Below are 17,839 nucleotides of genomic sequence, written 5' to 3'. Positions count from 1 at the left end.
AGATTAGATTACTGCCTGTCAGCAAAGCTTATGACGGGACTGGCTGCCAGCGGTGGAAATGCTGTAAGCGAACCGCGTGCCTTCCCAAGCCATCATACTCGCTCCTTGCCAGGCCTCCTGTCAACACACAGCTGGGCCTCTCTTGGCAAAATGGCTTCTGCTCTCTCTCAATTTATTAAGAATTGCTTCAATTTTGTTGATACCAAGGACCAAATAATTCTAACATTTTTCATAGCTGATGAAATTAATTACAGAATTCACAATTTGGGGGTTATTTTGCCAATAACTTCTTGCCCAGATTTAAGATAATATCCATTTTCAATGTGACTGTTCACAAACTGTAATGGCACCTGTGAGTCACACATTTCTGCCTTAGTGTCATACATGCTTTGAAAGGTTCTACTTGGCACAGAATGAGTGGAAACCAAATGCAAGCAGGGCAAAAACTAAGCAGATGTTATAAATAAACAGTAACGATAATGATAATAATGCTTGAAATTTGTTAATTATTCACCCAGACACTTTACCAAACATTTTATTATACATTATCTCACTCAGTCTTCACTTCAGTCTTATGATATAGGTACAATTATTTTCCCTATTTTACAAAAAAAACAGGATATAGGAAAGGAGACACAGATATCTGAAGTGTGGACCTATTGTTTTGAAGGAAAGGAAGCAAACTGGGAGGGAAAAAAGGGAAAGTGGCAGGATAGCAAATAGTGGATTGACCACTTATGGTTTTACTCTATTCCCTTTACCAGTAGAGTTCAAATTGATTATAAAGGAGAAAAACAGGCATTTTAAGAAATCATGGAAAATGGTTTGCTGCACCTAATAATCAGCGCTTTTTGTTACCCCATGTCACCATTTATGAGTGGAATATTTCATCATCACTATAATGTTTATATTCATCTAATCACAAATACATGAACAAGCCAATTCCCACAGAAATTGCACATATCCCCCTGGGACCTGGGGGACTCTTGAAGGCTAGGAATGCATCCTACCCATTTTTCTATCCCCAGTAGTTTACATGAGCCTGACACATAGGAAGCATGACTATTGAGTAAACAAGTCCAATATTCCACTAGCTCCCGCAAATAAAAGAGGTCACTTACTTAATGCAACTATAGACCCTACAATAGAGGCAAAATGGCAAATAAATTTCATCTCAGAAACCACGACCAAGATAAAGGCAGTAGCTGCCTGGTACTTGAGCAGGATTCTAACACTCCGTAAGGGTTTAGGGTAAAAAGACAAGTTCTTTTTTTCTTGTTCTTTTCTTTTTTGTTGTTAACTTTATTTTTTCAGCTTATTAAGATAGAACTGACAAAATTGTAATATATTTAAAGTATACAATGTATGATTGTATATATACATGTATATTGTGAAGGGATTCCCCCACAAGTTAATTAACACAACCACCAACTAAAATATTTACCTTCTTTTTTTTTTATTTTTCTTTTTTGGTAAGGAGATACAAATTCTACTCTTTTAACAAATTTCTATTATAAAACAGTGTTATCAACTATAGGTACCATGTTACTCATTGGATCTTCAGACTTCATCTTAGAAATGAGAATTTGTACCCCTTTACCAGCCTCTCCCTATTTCCCATATCCACCAGACCCAGCTCCAACCCCTGGCAAACACTTTTCTACTCTCTGTTTCTATGAGTTCAACTTTATTTTAGATTACACATAAAAGTAGTACCATGCAGTATTTATTCTTCTCTGTCCAGCTGATTTCACTTAACCTAATGTCCTCTAGGTTCATCCATGTGTCCCAAATATCAGGATTTCCTCCCTTTTAAAGGTTGAAATAATATTCCAACGTGTGTGTGCATGTGTGTGTCTGTGTGTGTGTGTGTGTGTGTGTGTGTGTATCACATTTTCTTTATCCACTCACCCATCAACAGACACTTAGATTGTTTCCATATCCTGGCTCTTGTGAACGAACTTACGAATACTGACATCTCTTTGAGCTATAGATTTAGTTTCCACTGGGTATATACCAAGAAGAGGGATTACTGGATCATATGGTAGCCCATTTTTAACTTCTCAAGGAACTTCCATACTGTTTTCCCTAGCAGCTATAACAGTTTACATTCCCAACAACAGTGGAAGAGCTTCCTTTTCTCCACATCCTTGCCAGCATTTATTATGTCTTGTCTTTTTTATAAAAGCCAACCTAACAGGTGTAAGATAATAGCTCATGTGGTTTTGATGTTCTTCATGTCCCTGATGGTTAGTGATGCTAAATACCATTTTAAGTACCTATTGTCTATGTGTATGTCTTCTTTGGAAATACATCTATTTGGGTCCTTTGCCAATTTTTATTTGGGTTATTTGACTTTTTGCTACTGAGTTTTGCTATTTTTCTTTGAGTTGCTCACATACTTTGGATATTCATCCCTTATCAGAATGTAGTTTGCAAATATTTCCTCCCACTCTGTAGGTCACCTTTCATTTTGTTGATAGTGTCCTTTGATGTGAATAAGCTTTTAAGTTTGATGAATTCCCACTTGTTCATTTTTCCTTTTGTTGCCTGTGCTTTTGGTCAAATAAAAAACACCATTGCCAAGACCATTGTCAAAGAAGTTACTTACTATGTTCTCTTCTAGATTTACAGTTTCAGATCTTCCATTCAAGTCTTTAATCCATTCTTTGTTGATGCTTGTGTATGGTGTAAGATAGGGGTCCAATGTAATGACTCCATAGCATCTAACTACACTGACAGACAGTAACCACAATAGAGAGAGAGGACTTGATAACATAGGTGAATATTGAAACCACAGTGTTGTTTATGTGAAACCATCCTAAGATTGTATATCAATGATACTTTAATAAAAAATTTTTTAAAAGATAGGTGTCCAGTTTCATTCTTTTGTAGGTGAATATACAGTTTTCCCAACACAATTTATTGAAGAGACTATTCTTCAATTGAAGAGACCAAATGTATATTCTTGGCTCCTTTGTCATAAATTAATTGACCGTATATGCATGGGTTTATTTATTTGCTCTCTATTCTAGTCTGCTGACCTATGTGTTTTGGCAATATCATGCTGTTTTAATTACTATAGCTTTGTAATACAGTTTGAAGTCAGAAGCATGATGCCTCCAGCTTTGTTCTTCTTTCTTAAAATCGTTTTGGTTATTCAGGGTCTTTTATGTTTCCATACAAATTTTAGGATAGTTTTCTCTATTTCTGTGAAAAATGGCATTGGAATTTTCATAGGGATTACATTGAATCTGTAGCTTACTTTGGATAAATATGGACAGTTTAACAATATTAATTTTTCCAATCCATGAGCAGGAAATATCCTTCTACTGACTTATGTCTTCATCAGTTTCCTTCATAAATGTGTTACAGTTTTTGATGAACAGATCTTTCACATTCTTGGTTAAATTTATTATAAAGGATTTTACTGTTTCTGATGCTATTGCAAATTTGTATTGTCTTCTTAATCTCGCTTTCTGATATTTCATTGTTAGTGTATAGACACACAGCTGATTATTATATATTGTATCCTGAAACCCTACTGAGTTAATTTATTGGTTGAAACCATTTTTGGGTGGTCTTTTCTATATATATAAAATGATGTCATCTGCAAACAGAGACAATTTTAATTCTTACTTTCTGATTTGGAAGCCTTTTTTTCCCTTGACTAATTGCTCTGTCTAGAATTTCCAATATTGTGTTCAATAGAAGTGGCAAGAATATGCATCCTTGTCTTGTTCCTGATCTTAGAAGAAACACTTTAAGCTTTCATCATTGAGTATGATATTAGGTGTGGGCTTGTGGTATATGGCCTTTCTTATGTTGAAGTACGTTGCCTCTATAGCCAGTTTGTTGAAAGTTTTATCATGAAAGAGGTTGGATTTTGTCAAATGCTTTTTCTGCATCTATTGAGATGATCATATGATTTTTATCCTTTATTTTGCTAACATGGTATATCACAATTATTGATTTGCAGATCTTGTACTATCCTGGCATCCCAGGGATAAATTCCAGTTGATCATAGTATATGATTCTTTTAATATGCTGTTGAATTCAGTCTACTAATATTTTCATGCAGATTTTTATATGTATGTTCATCAGAGATATTGGCCTGCAATTTTATTTTCTTATAGAGTCCTTGTCTGACCTTGGTTTCAGGGAAATGCTAGTCTTGTAAAATGAGTTTGGAAGTGTTCCTTTCCCTTCAATTTTTTTGGAAGAGTTTGAGAAGTACTGGTATTAATTCTTTAAATGTTTGATAGAATTGACTAGAGAAGCTGGACTTCTATTTTTGGGGAGGTTTTTTATTATTGATTCAACCTTCTTACTCATAATTGATCTGTTCCAATTTTCTGTTTCTTCATAGTTTAGTCTTGGTAAGTTGTATGCTGCTAGGAATATATCCATTTCTTCTGGGTTATTCAATTTATTGGTGTATCATTGTTCATAACAGTTTCTTATGATCCTTTGTATTTTGTGTTATCAGTTGTAATGTCTCCTATTCAAGTTTTTATTGTATTTGAGTCTTCTTTTTTTCTTAAACTACATAAAAGTTTGTCAATTTTGTTTACCTTTTGAAAAATCAGCTCTTAGTTTTGTTGACCTTTTCTATTGTCTTTTTTGTCTCCATTTCATTTATTTCTGTTCTGACCTTTCTTTCCTTCCTTCTACTAATCTTAGGCTTAGTTTGTTCTTTTCTGCTTTCTTGAAATGTAAAGTTAGATATCTGAGATCTTTGTTTTTCTTAATGTAGACATTTATCACTATAAAATTTCCCCTTAGAACTGCTTTTGCTATATCCCACAAATTTTAACAAAACATTCCATTTTCAGAATGGGAAAAGTGTTTCAATAACTTAACAAATTGTTGACAAAAAAAGTACATGAAAAGATGCACAGTATCATTAAAAATAAAAAATTAAATTAAGAGCAAAATAAGATAACACAATATACCTGTTAGAATGTCTAATATTAAAGATTGACCATACCAAGTGTCGGTGAGAATGTAGAGAAACTAAAATATACTGATGGTAGGCATGTAAAATGGTACAAACAATTTGGAAAACAGTTTGGCAGTTTCTTTGAATGTTCAACATGATACCTAATGCACAACAGACCAAAGAAGAAATAGATAAACTAGACTCCATCTAATGGGAAACTTTTTTTTCAAAGGACACTATGAAGAAAGTGAAAAGATAACCCACAGAATGAAGAAAATATTTTAAAATAATATATCTGATAAGAGTCTAGTATCCAGCACATATAAAGAACCCTTCCAATTCAGAATTGGAAAGATAATCCAATTTTAAAAGGGCAGCAAATTTGAATAGGCATTTCTCAAAAAAAGGTATACAAATGGTCAGTAAGCATGTGAAAAGGTGTTCAACATTTTAACTCATTAGGGAAATACAAATCCAAAACGCAAAAATATACCATTTTTCTCTCACTAGAGTGGTTATAATCAAAGAAACAGACAATGAAAAGTCTTAGTAAAGATGTAGAGAATTTGGAATCCCATACACTGCTGGTCAGGACGTCAAATAGTGCAGCCACTTTAGAAAACAGTTTGGCAGTTCCTCACAAGGTTAAACAGAGTTGCCATATGATTCAGCAATTCCATTCCTGATAATTAAAAATACATTTTCATAGAGTATATATTCCATAAGAATGTTCATAGCAGCATTATTCATAATCACTAAGAAGTGGAAATAATCCCAATGTCCATCAACTGATGAATAAACAAATATGATGTATCCTTACAAGGGAATATGATTCAGCCATAAAAGGAATTTGATACTGATACATGCTATAATACTGGTGAAAATATTTTAATTCTGCTAAGTCAAAAAATCAGACCACATATTATATAGTTCTATTTATATTAACTGTGCAGAATAAGCAAAGCCATAGAGACAGAGTAGATAAGTGGCTTCCAAGGGCTCGAGGGGAAAATAGCACAAGGGGTTTTGGGGGTAGGTGATAAAAATGTTATAGAATTAGACAGTGGTGAAGGACCTTACCAGATGGTCCAGCATTCCACTCCTAAATAATTACCCAAGAAAAATGAATACATGTGCACACCAAAACACATATACAAATGTTCACAGCAGATTTGCATTTGCAAAAAGCTGGAAACAATCCAAGTGTCAACAGGAAAACACTTAACATACTTGGTATACATATATATTGAAATACTACTCAGCAGTAAAAAGTCATGAATGACTAATCTTATGAACCACATGGATGAATCTCAAAATAAGGTAAATATGCTGCATGTAAGAGGCCAAACCAAAGAGGAGTACATTGTACATGATGCTATTTATATAAAATTTTAGGAAATGCCAACTGTATACACTGATAAAAAGCAGACCATGTTGACTGCTAATGAAAGAAGGATTGCGAAAGACCTAAAGAAAAGTTTGTAAGTGATGAGTATGTTCATTATCTTGATTATAGTGATGTTTCATAGGATCATAACATCAAATTGTACACTATAATGTGAGTAATTTATTGTATGTGTGTTAAACTCCAATAAAACTATTTCTTAATAAGCAAACCTGCCATGTAATGTTTCTTGTGCTGTGCTCTTCCTGTTTCCCTTTTGCTTTGGGTTTGGAGGACTCGGGATAAGAGACATGACCCTGTTCTAATGTGGCTGGCACCTAGTGACCCTCCAAGAGACTCTGGCAGGAACTCTAAGGGCACAGCACCTCAATAGCAAACTTCACCCCACAGAGCTGGAAGCAGAGACAATGGCGTGGGACTATAGTACTGACATTAAATCCAATTATTCCAAGAGATGCTTTGCTGGGATTACCTGGATAAATTGCTTTGCCCCTGCTTTCTTCAGACTATAGAAGCGTGGCTTCATTGATTCTCTTCTTCTCTGTTCCCACTAAATCCCAAACCTAGAAAACCCTATGAATCTCAATTAAGTGCAAGCTCCTTCATGAGCCAAAACTTAAGAGGCATAAAAATCATCATCTTCTAATGTTAACATGTTATATAGCTCCCTTGGTTGTCACTGAATGCATAAATAGAAAATCAGAGATCTACATCTTATACCAGTTGACTGTGTGTTTCCAAAATGGCATATGCTGTGTCACTCTGACACTTAAAAGAAAAAGCTGGAAGAATGAGCCACAGAGAGGGACTCGCGCAGGCTTAGATTTGCCGAGTCAGGGGCTGCTGAACAGCACGTGTTCTGGGCTGTGTCAGTACCTACTACAGTGATTTGGAGTAGGGTTAGCTTAGGGGCATTACACAGTAACCAAGGATCTGCTTATTTAAACCCTGTTCATCACTGCTCTCTGCTTTTTTCCTATTTAATACAGTATAATGAGCCTGAAGGTCAATGCTTGCAGCCTGGAGGAGCATAGGTGATACATAGAGATGTTGAAATACAGAGGATCCTTCCAAAGGAGCTGGTAAAGAATGGTCGCCCTCCCCAACTCTCGCCCACAAAGGAAAGCGCACACAAAGGTTACTTTCCTTGTGATTAAGAGTCTACAGAATTAAAATTGTTAAGTGGCTGATTGAAGGATAATGTAGCAGATCTTATTCGGCCTAGTATACCTCAAGGGAAATCCAGCTTTCCTTTATTACTTTTACTGCATGCACACATTTTCCCTCAGAAATAAAAATTAAACCTTTGTACAATTGCTTCCCAATGCATTTTCTCTTTAATAATGGTTTTTATGAAACATCCACAGCAAATTTAAAAGTTCCTTTTTAAAAAATGTACAGTTATCAAGAAACTGATGTAAAATGTGAATACATGTAAGGATAGATAAACCTCTGTTGCTAACCATCCACTTCCAGGTGCCAAGGCACGCTCAGCCCTCCTTGCCATTTACCTTTCAAGGATTGCCATTGTCAGAAACACTCAAGAATACAAAGAGGGGTGGGGGTATGAAAATCCCAAAAAGAAATGTATTCCTTCTCTTTTTTGCACACAGTTCCTTATAGTGGTTTGGATAATAAGAAATTAAGATTATTTGCTAAAATCCTTAACTTCCTATTTCTCCATGAGATTATTTTTGCAGGCTTTGAAATGTAAAATATGGAATGAGGGAAGGATCCAAAGAGTGGAGGAGAGATGCTTATAAAGCCTCTCTTGGAATAGTTTGGTTTGGCATCTCTTGGTCCAGCTCTGCAGGGTGAAGTTTGCTACTGAGGTGCTTTGCCTTTAGTGTTTCTGCCAGAATCTCCTGGGGAATCACTAGGTGCCATCCACATTAGAACAGGATCATGTCTTGAGTCTTGAGTCTTCCAAAGCCAAAGGGAAATGGAAAGAACATAGCACAGGAAACATTGTGGGCAATTTTTGCTTATTTTTATGAAATAGCTGTACTTTAAGAAACAGACTTACAATGACAACGGCTGACACTTACAGAATGCCTCGAATTCCCAGGTAACACTGCCCTTCTCCCTGCAGTTGGCATTTCTGTTCTCACCATTTAACAGACACCAAGATTGGGGTTCAGTAAGGTCAAGCTACTTGCTCACAGCCCTGCTATTAGTCAGTGACTGAGTCATGAATGAAAGCCAGGTCTTTATGAAGGAAGCACATGTTATTTTATGTGAGAAAAAAACATATTACGGTGTATTGAATTGAAACATTCTAACACATTGTCGATTTTTACATAGAAAAATAAGATTGGTTTATTGCAGTGAGAACACCTTAAAAAAAACTATACCCCTTTCAGGAATATTTTTATGCCCCAATTGTACCTAAATTCTACCAATCTCCTTAGGGATAGATCATCTTTTTCTACATTATCAAACTGTTGATGAGGACGAGCCAGCATTATTTTTCTTGCCATACTGATCCTACAAATCAAATTTGAGAATTTTATTCTGCTCAGTGTTCCACTGTAGTTCTGAAAACAACACTTGGAATATTCAGATTTTCATTGGAGCATAAGTAGATCTAAGAAGATCTCAGCAGGAAAGAATTCCACCCACTGTATTTAATGACATACAAAACCTCTTCTATAAATTTCTAGAATTCCCAACTCATTATCCTTTCGGGTGAACTTTCTTCTCTACCAACACACATTTAATTTTATATCCTCCCTCCATAAAATGATCACTTTTTACACATACTCCCTGCATATTTTTCCATTCAATGAAGAATATAGCTCTTTATTGTTTGGCTCTTCTTCAAATCAGATTGTTGAAGGATATATCAAAGTTAGTGATGCTAACTTTCTGAAATAAAACCTGCTCAGTCAGCTAAAAGGAAAAGTCATGCATGTATGCACATGCACACACACTCATAAATTCCCCAATTTTTGTACCCATGTCCTGATATTATCATGAACAAGAAAAAAGTTGCAAAATTGTAAATTCAGAAGCCAAACTTACCACCAACATACAGGAATAATACCACTAATGTGTCAACTATCGTCCTGATACTCTTCCAGGGGCTTTCCATATATTAATTCACTTAATTCTCACAAAATCCAACAAGATAGTTCCTATTATTTTCCCTATTTTATGGATGAGGAAACAGATGAAGTAATTAGCACAAGACCACATGCAGTAAATACAGAAACCAGACCCAAACTTCGGAGGTCCAGCTCCAGAGTTAGTATATTTCTGTTGTTTCTATAATTTCCTTCCTTTCTCACCCATTAGTACAAATATAACCTAGAACTTGTGATGTCAGCCAATTTTTATGACTAACATACAGGAATAATACCACTAATATGTCAACTATCGTCCTGATGAAGTGGTCTGTGGTATTCCAAATTACGCACCCTCTAGCTTAGCTTTCAATTACCAGCAGCACCCCCTGGATTGGACAGTGAATTATGACCTCTTCCCACACTATAAAAATGTACTAAAGACAAAAAAGATACAAAAATCTGTCTCCTTTCCATCTGTGTCCACTCAGTCGATTTTATGTTTTTCTTTGGAAAATTTACATGCCTACAGAACTCAGATATAAAAGATGATAATAGAAAATGTCTGCTGTCAATGATTTGAAAATATTATTTTTAAGAAAATGTTACTCTAGAAGGAAAGAACGAGCTTGCTCAGTTCAGTCCATCTGTGTTTCAGTCCACCTTAGAAAGATGATGTCCAAGTTGAGCATTGATTTGCTTTGGATAAATTGGATTCTTTCAGAGTAAGGAATGTCCATAGACAGACTCTCACTGCAATGTTCTTGATGTTCTGAGCAAAAACCAAATTGATTTTTTTGTGCTCCAGAAAAGAAACCTTTTATCAGACTTGAGAACATGCCTGGTAAGGCTGCCTTTTGACTGTATTTCCTGGGCCCATTTGTTCCTGAGAAACTATGGCTTTAAAATATTTCATTCATAATGTTTTTGTTGCCTATAATATTTTGCTTCATCGAAAGTTTTCCATTTCCAATGAGGCAGTTTGTGTCTTGGTATCCCCACCATGAACTCAATAAAAATTCTGAATTCTCACTATGTTCAAGGTACTTATTACATTAAACATAATAAATAATAAATAACAAGGATATAGCAATAAATCAAATGCAACTTCTGTTGAAGAGCTCCAAAATTATACAATTCAGGTTAAGGCAAAATTTATATTAAATATTCCATCTGACAGGTACTTTTAAATTTAATTATCATACATCAAGAAACTACTTTAACTAGAAAAGGATAAAGAGAAACTTGACATGATCGTGTGCTATCTGCCTGACATGGGGCTAGTCGTGTACTGGAATTATACCATTTATTCCTAACAACAGATCTCTGAACTAAGTCTTGCTATTTCCATCTTGCAGTTAGAAAGTTCTATGAGTCACCCTTGAAGGATGGCTAGATGCCATATTCAGTAAGAGATCAGTTTCCTCGCCCCTAGGACATGCAACTCTTAAGATGCCACTGCAGTCTGAAGAAATACTAGAACTGGTAAATGAGATAACATACACCAACACTTCAACATGATACTTGAGAAGAATAAATGCTGCATAAATAAGAGCTGGGTGACAGTGACAAGAGGGGCATAAGAAGAGGAGAATCAAGCCCGCGTCTGAACCCTCCACGGCATAAAATGCCACCTCTCAGAAAACCCAGCCAACCTCCCCACACCACACCTCTGCCGCCTTTCACACACAAATGTAAAGGTCAGAACTTCCCTGTGTTTACTTTATAGGGGATTTGCTTGTAACACTGCATCTGAACCCTCAGTACTCCACTTAGTCACTTCCACTTGTCTTTTCTTCATTACTGTGTTATTTGCATGAAACAATTCCCATTCCTTTCTTCTTTCCACTCCATCTCCTCTGAATCCACCTGATAACTTCTGTCAGTAGCAACTGAGCTATTCCTCCAGAGCTTACAAAATGACAAATTGCAAGCTTCGCAAGGACCTGGGGCTCAACAAAGGTGGGACTGTTCTAGGACTCGCCTCCATCCAAATTATTTTAAAATTCAGTCCCTGAACACAGCTGGGTTGCTATCAGCAATCTGAATAGGTTTTAACAATACTGCATCCACCTCAAGGGTGATGAAAGAAATAGGATATAAAGAAGTAAAATAATTTAGTTTATTTTTATGAAGTTTTCTGGATATCTTTGCTGATGGAGAAAGAAAGCAATTTTCCTAACAGTCTAGCCTAGCCATTGTGCATATGAAACATTCCCTACAAAATAATCCCTCTTCCCTGGGATGCTAAAACACAGGACTTTACACCTGTATAAAAATTAGTGACTTAAAGGAAGGAATTGTTTCCTGCTTTAGCATTCATATTCTCTCAAGGTCTGCAGTCCGACCAGATAGTATTTATCTGTTCAAAATGTAATCTGAACCTCTGACAATACTAACTTTTACCTCCTTGTGTAGGCAGGGGATTTAGATCTATAAAGTCAATATATAAAGCAGTGTTCAGAGCATGGCAGTCCCTTGCAATCACTCAGTTCCTTGAATGAAGCAATTTGTGTCAGATTCATATGGCTTAGATTTATTTCCACAGACTGAACCATTGAGGGTCATTTGATGTTCAAGCCTTATTGTGAGGAGGGCACGTAATTGAGAAATCCTGAATCAGAAGAGCCATCCCAGGGGACTTATTCTGAAAAAAAGGGTAACATGTATCTGCTTTGCCGATTTCCATTTAAGCAGAATTAGAGGCTACCTCACCAGATGCTCTAAGTACTAGTAATGAACATGCATTTCCCCCTGTATTATAATAAATTCAGAAAAGGTCCAGTTCTGACATCCAAAAGGCAGCAACATTATATCTCTGACAATAGGCTATTAGCAGTCATCATCACTTACTACTGTTCTGCAGGCTTATCATGGGGTGGCTCATGTTTTGTTTTATTGTATCTTTACAGCATTTTCCAATTTGAGCTAGAGAGCTGCATTTTTTTGTGTAAGCGCCACAATTTGTCACACAAAGTTTAACAATAGCTTCTTGCGGATTCCATGCATTAAAGGACTCAACGTCACACTGGACTATTGTCCCAACCAATTACTGGACAAGACAGCAATATTCTCTGAGAGTCTACCAGAACAGAAATGAATCTTTATCCTCTTTTGCAAAGAGCCTCCCCTCAACAGACTATGCAAACATCCCTCCTGGTTCCCATGGCGATCATAAGTTCAAATCCTATGCAGTGTACATCTGGACAACTTTTTTCAACATTCCCTTGTCTAAGCATTCCATTCCCACCTCAGAATTGTCTCCATGTGGTCTTTACTATAAAATGTTCTTAAGTCACTGTAGATGCCTGAATACATCCTTATGCAGATAAATCACAAATAACCTTTTTTAAATTAAGTCTTAAATGGCTTAAACATTACAAGTCAATTGGTAGCTGGCCAAAGAGAAATCATTTTATGATTTGTTTATTCTAAAGTCTAATGAAAAAGAAGGAAGAAGGGAGGAAGAGATCGTTTCAGTACAATTTAGAGAAGACAAAAAGAAATGGATTTAATCAGTGGGAAGAGGAAGGCCATATTAACAAGCAGGAGACACACAGATCTCTGAGTTTCCACCAGGGATAGGCTGAATTCAAGCACTTCAACAGAGAAAACCTCTATCACAGGACAGAACATTTGTCTAGTCAACTGTGTAAAGATGATGTAACGGATACTCATCATATTCCAGAAGGCTTGTTTACATGTGGGAAAACAAATTCCTCACAGTATAAGTTCCTGTGGGAGACAAGACCAAATTCAGACAGATGCTGAAAGTTCCAGAAACTCACAGCTGGGGCTTTTCCAGTAGGGCTTTCCAGAAGCATGTGCCAGGACTGCAGCCTTTAAAATGGTAGGCAGCATGCAAAGATGCAGGAACTCTGGGGATCTCCCATGAGGGAGGGGGTTGAGGGCACAAGATCTGCTCCTTGGGTGATGGCTGTGGGACAAACTGCAGGTCTGCCTCAGAGGTGGCCGTGGACATCTTCTCCAGCACTTCCCTCACCAGGACGGTCCATGACATCCTCTTGGGAATGTTTTTCTTGCTGCAGGGCCCCAGACTGGTTTTCAAACCCTTCGATTGATTCAGTGACCCATCCTATATTCTTTTATGAAATTACCTTTCTGCTTAAATCAGCCAGACTGATAGAGCATGTAATTTCAGATAGATACATTCATGCATGCATACATACATATATGAAATTCCACCACACCATGCTGATAGTACCTTGATTGCTAGGGGTGTTATTTTTGACATAATAACATGAGAGATATTTAAGATCATGAGAAATCATAACAAGAGAGATCATTAAGTTCATGTTTGGTCAGATTTGAGTTATCTGCATTTGGTTTACAGTGTAACACTCTCTCGTTTGGAGAACACACTGAACTGAAGCTACATCCTCTGGAGTGGTGCTGCTTAGCTAGTTTTGCTGCCTGCACCCCAGCATTTTAATGGACCTTAGCTCACAGATATGCATCTATGAAAGTTAGAATATTTCTTCAATCATGGACTATGTGAAGAAAACAAAAGGGTGTGTTGAAAAGAACTGAACTCACAGTTTAGAATGAGCATGTACATACACAAACACAATAATACACAGCAAAGTTTTTATCATGTCCAAGTGTCAATTTCTGATTCCTTCATGCTTCGTAGCAGCTTATAGCTCAGCCTCTATTTGGATCAGTCTGAAATCCTTCTCTTCTTGACCTGTCCAAGTGCTGCAGGTGTTCATCTAGATTTGAAAACACTCTTGTCCTATGCTACTTTGGCTTTGTGTTGCCCTCATAGATCAGGGCCATACTTTTTTTGGAAAATAAACTGTTCCTCTCTAAACCCAGTCACCAAAATTCTTCATAAATGCTGGTATCTCAACAGGATTCCTCGGAAGATTTTCTTCTCCTCAACATAAATGCCTGGCATTAATATACCACCTGCCTTCATGAGAATGGCTTCAATAACTTGAGCATTTTGTGCTGTAACTAACCTATACCTTAAATTTTTTATTTTTCATTTTCTGGCATGATATAAAAATGGGAAGTCTTTCATTCTGATCATCCTTCTGACAAGCAGCCTACCTTTTTTGTTAGGTTCCAAGTTGAAATTAAAGGCACCATTGTGCAGAAATGTGGACTTTGTGAACATGCCTATCCCCAGTCCCACCATAGTGGACATGAGGGTGTACACATGCATGTGCCCGTGCACACACACATCCCAGTCTCCATCGAGTAGCAAGTGGCTTGCCAAGCCAAAAAAAATGGAGCCTATTGGACTGCCACACACTGTATCCCCAGACTCTCTTGAAACTCTATCTTTTCCCTAAGCAGAAGGTATGTAGTCATAACGCCTTAAGAAATCCAGTTTTCATGACTACCCCCTTCTCTCCCAAAACAAAGCTGAATGGTAGGTTCATTTCTAACATACTTTAAAATTACTCCAAATTACCTACACTATACAGGACCCCTTATATGGGTTATCCAAACTATAAATAATCTAAAAAAATGACAGATCCTCCATTTTGTAATGCATTACCTCTCTGAAACCAAATTACAGCATTAGTTATATTTGACTTCAGCAAATATTAACATTTCTCTACATGCCCTAAGCCCAAATAGTGAATGAAAAGACTTAGTATAAGCTAGAATCAAGCTACCCCCCCAGAGAAAGCCAAACTTAGAGTTTAAACCACTAACAATAAGCTACAGAGCAGTTAATCTGCAGAAGGGAGGCCCGCTTCCAGCCAGCACTTGTTCCACCCCCTAGATGGTCCGCGGGTCTGTTCCTCCCACCTCAGCCTAGATGATCCTAGCTGGCCCTGCTGGTGGCATAGTCCTTGATACATGGGGGCACATAAACTGCTTTTAATGACATATTTGAGGCTCTCAAAGTAGACAATTGAGGTCTGGAAATGCTATTATTTTAACAGCTGCAACACTAACCCTCTACGAGTAGTTTCACTTGCTGTCTGCTTTTGACTGAAGTCTAAGGGTCCAAATGTTTAAAGTCTAGAAGGTGGGAGTGGGGGCAGGGGAGGCAAAATCATGTTCACAGCAGGATCCCTGAAAACATCAAAACATTGTCTGTTCTTGCCTTTTGTGAAGTCGGCCCTACGGCTATTTGTTCAGGTTTCCCAACCAACTTCATGATGAATGAGGTTTTCCAAGGGCTTTTACACACAGCACTTGTTATTTCACTGGGGTTCAGTGAGTACTTTAAACAGATGAAGACAAAGAAAGCCAGCCGTATAATTCAGTATCTGATTGCTTTTCCACATGTCGGTGGTGAAAAGCACAACTCTGCCTTGAGCAGCTTTGAGTGGCTGCCTGACTGAATCCAGTAAAGGCTGATAAATTTTGGAATGCTCTTTCAACACAAGAAAAATAGCATCGCGATGGCACACTGTGCTACGGCACTTTGCACCTTAGGAGAGAACCCTAGAAATCAGTGCTTTTCTACCACTGGACTTGGAAGAGGGAAAAGCTAAAAGGCATGTCGCACACGCTGCCTGTGATCACCAACATCTGGAAGACAAGAGCTGACCCACAGTTTTTAAACTTCAAGTGATTTTTCTGAAGGGTTGACTGCAATTACAGTATGTAAGCAATAGGTTATTAATTGCAGAACCAAGTAATTCTAATAGTGAACATTTCCAGGAACAAAAATTTTAAAGACACCATGAGGAAGGAACAGTTAGAGTTTGCTCTTTCTTTATATCACATGTTCTACTGCCTGGGGAAAGAGAAGTCCCCCTTGCTGTACTCCAATGTTCCTGGGACAGAATGAGAAAAGGGAGACAGCAGTGAGATCCCTCCGGGCTCTGCCTTTGGAGCCCAGGTCGCCACTCTGCCTTGCACATGAGAAAAGCCGATCATACTTGAAGGAGTTGGCAGGAGAAAGGGATCAGGAACAGGATCAAACCATGGGATACAGTACCATGCAAAGGGGAGGAGGGAGGCACTGGGATGAGCACCGACTCACTTCCGGGACTACTTAGTTGCAGACACATCACCTCTTGGTGCTTCAGAAGCTTCCCTGGAGGGAAATTTTTGCTTACATATTGCTTTGAGTCGGTGCAGAAGGCTTTAAGTAACACATACGTGAGTAAGAGCTTTCCTTTGCACTCTGGTACCAGTATATTCCACACAGCTAAATAAAATAGCTCACAGTAAAATTATACATAATCAATAGTCTGTCCACTGATCCAAATGCCCCAGGGGCCCATTTTTGAAGATTTTATTGTATGTATATATTCCAGGCGTGCATATGGTAGAGCCTATTGATTCACGCACAGCTGTTTTTCTCCTGTTACTGCATGATTATTTTCAAGTGTTTTACTAGAACAGATGTTTTCAGAGCATGCTGAGTGCACGTCTTTCCTCAGCTGACACTTTTTTATTTACATAAACAGCAGATTGCTGTGCCGCTGTCCTTCTGATACTGTGGGGGTCAGAGGGGGGAGTGGGTGGAGATCACAGCGTCAGTTTTCTTCAGAGCTCATTCCCGCCCCCCAGCACCACTAACAGAGACCCTCTCAGTCTCTCCCCTTGTTCTTTCTCTGATCCTTTCTCCCATCAGACTGTTTGAACCTGGTTTGTCCACACCGAGACTTTCTGAGCTGGAGCCGGCTGAAAACACCAACATCCTCTATAGAATGCAGTGGTCTCTATTGAGATTGCACCTCCTCCAAATAGTTGAATGTAGATAACACCTTATTTCCTGAGCACCAACGTGTACTTCTGCTTGAATCTGCAAAGCCAAAGCCACACTGATGCTACAAAGTGGGGCTTTTCCTGCAACTGTGGCATTTCAGCTGAAGCATCAAAACTGAGGACACTAGGTGACGAGAAACTCCTCTTCCTAAGGAGAGATGTTAGAGTATTCTTGTAAGACTTATTCAAGGTGGCAGAACTAATCTATCAGTGTCTGTCTTCCCTTCCAGCCACCATAAAAGAAGGCTAGAGTTTCATTAAGGAATTTATTTAAAGGGAATTTATAAAAGTAGAGCAGGAGCACCCAGAGGTGTGCCTCCTCCAAGCCAGGTAAGGAAGGCTCTCAGGAGAGTGAGTCAGAGATCCTGGGGGTTTCTGTAGGAAGGGAAGGGGCTTCTCACTAGTAGATGGCTCCTTGATGTGCATGTATATCAGAGGCCAGCCCTGCGCCACTACTGAAATGGAGCACAGATCATTCTTGGGAGACAGGAACACAAATTCCTAGATTTGGGGGAAATTCAGTAAGCAAAGATTGGTGGCAGCTCTGTAGAAATTTCAAGATAGAAGACCATCTAAGACAAACGACAATGACAGAAACAAAAACTACAAAGCAAGAAGGGAACACAGCATTTGGTCAAACGTCACTGGAAACATGTTTGAGGTTTCTGTGGCCAAGGGACGCCTTGGAATTAGCAAGGCATAAAATGCCTGAAAGGGCCT

The sequence above is a fragment of the Manis pentadactyla genome, chromosome 13, assembly GCF_030020395.1.
Source record: "Manis pentadactyla isolate mManPen7 chromosome 13, mManPen7.hap1, whole genome shotgun sequence".
NCBI lineage: Eukaryota > Metazoa > Chordata > Mammalia > Pholidota > Manidae > Manis > Manis pentadactyla.
This window is presented reverse-complemented; position numbering follows the sequence as displayed.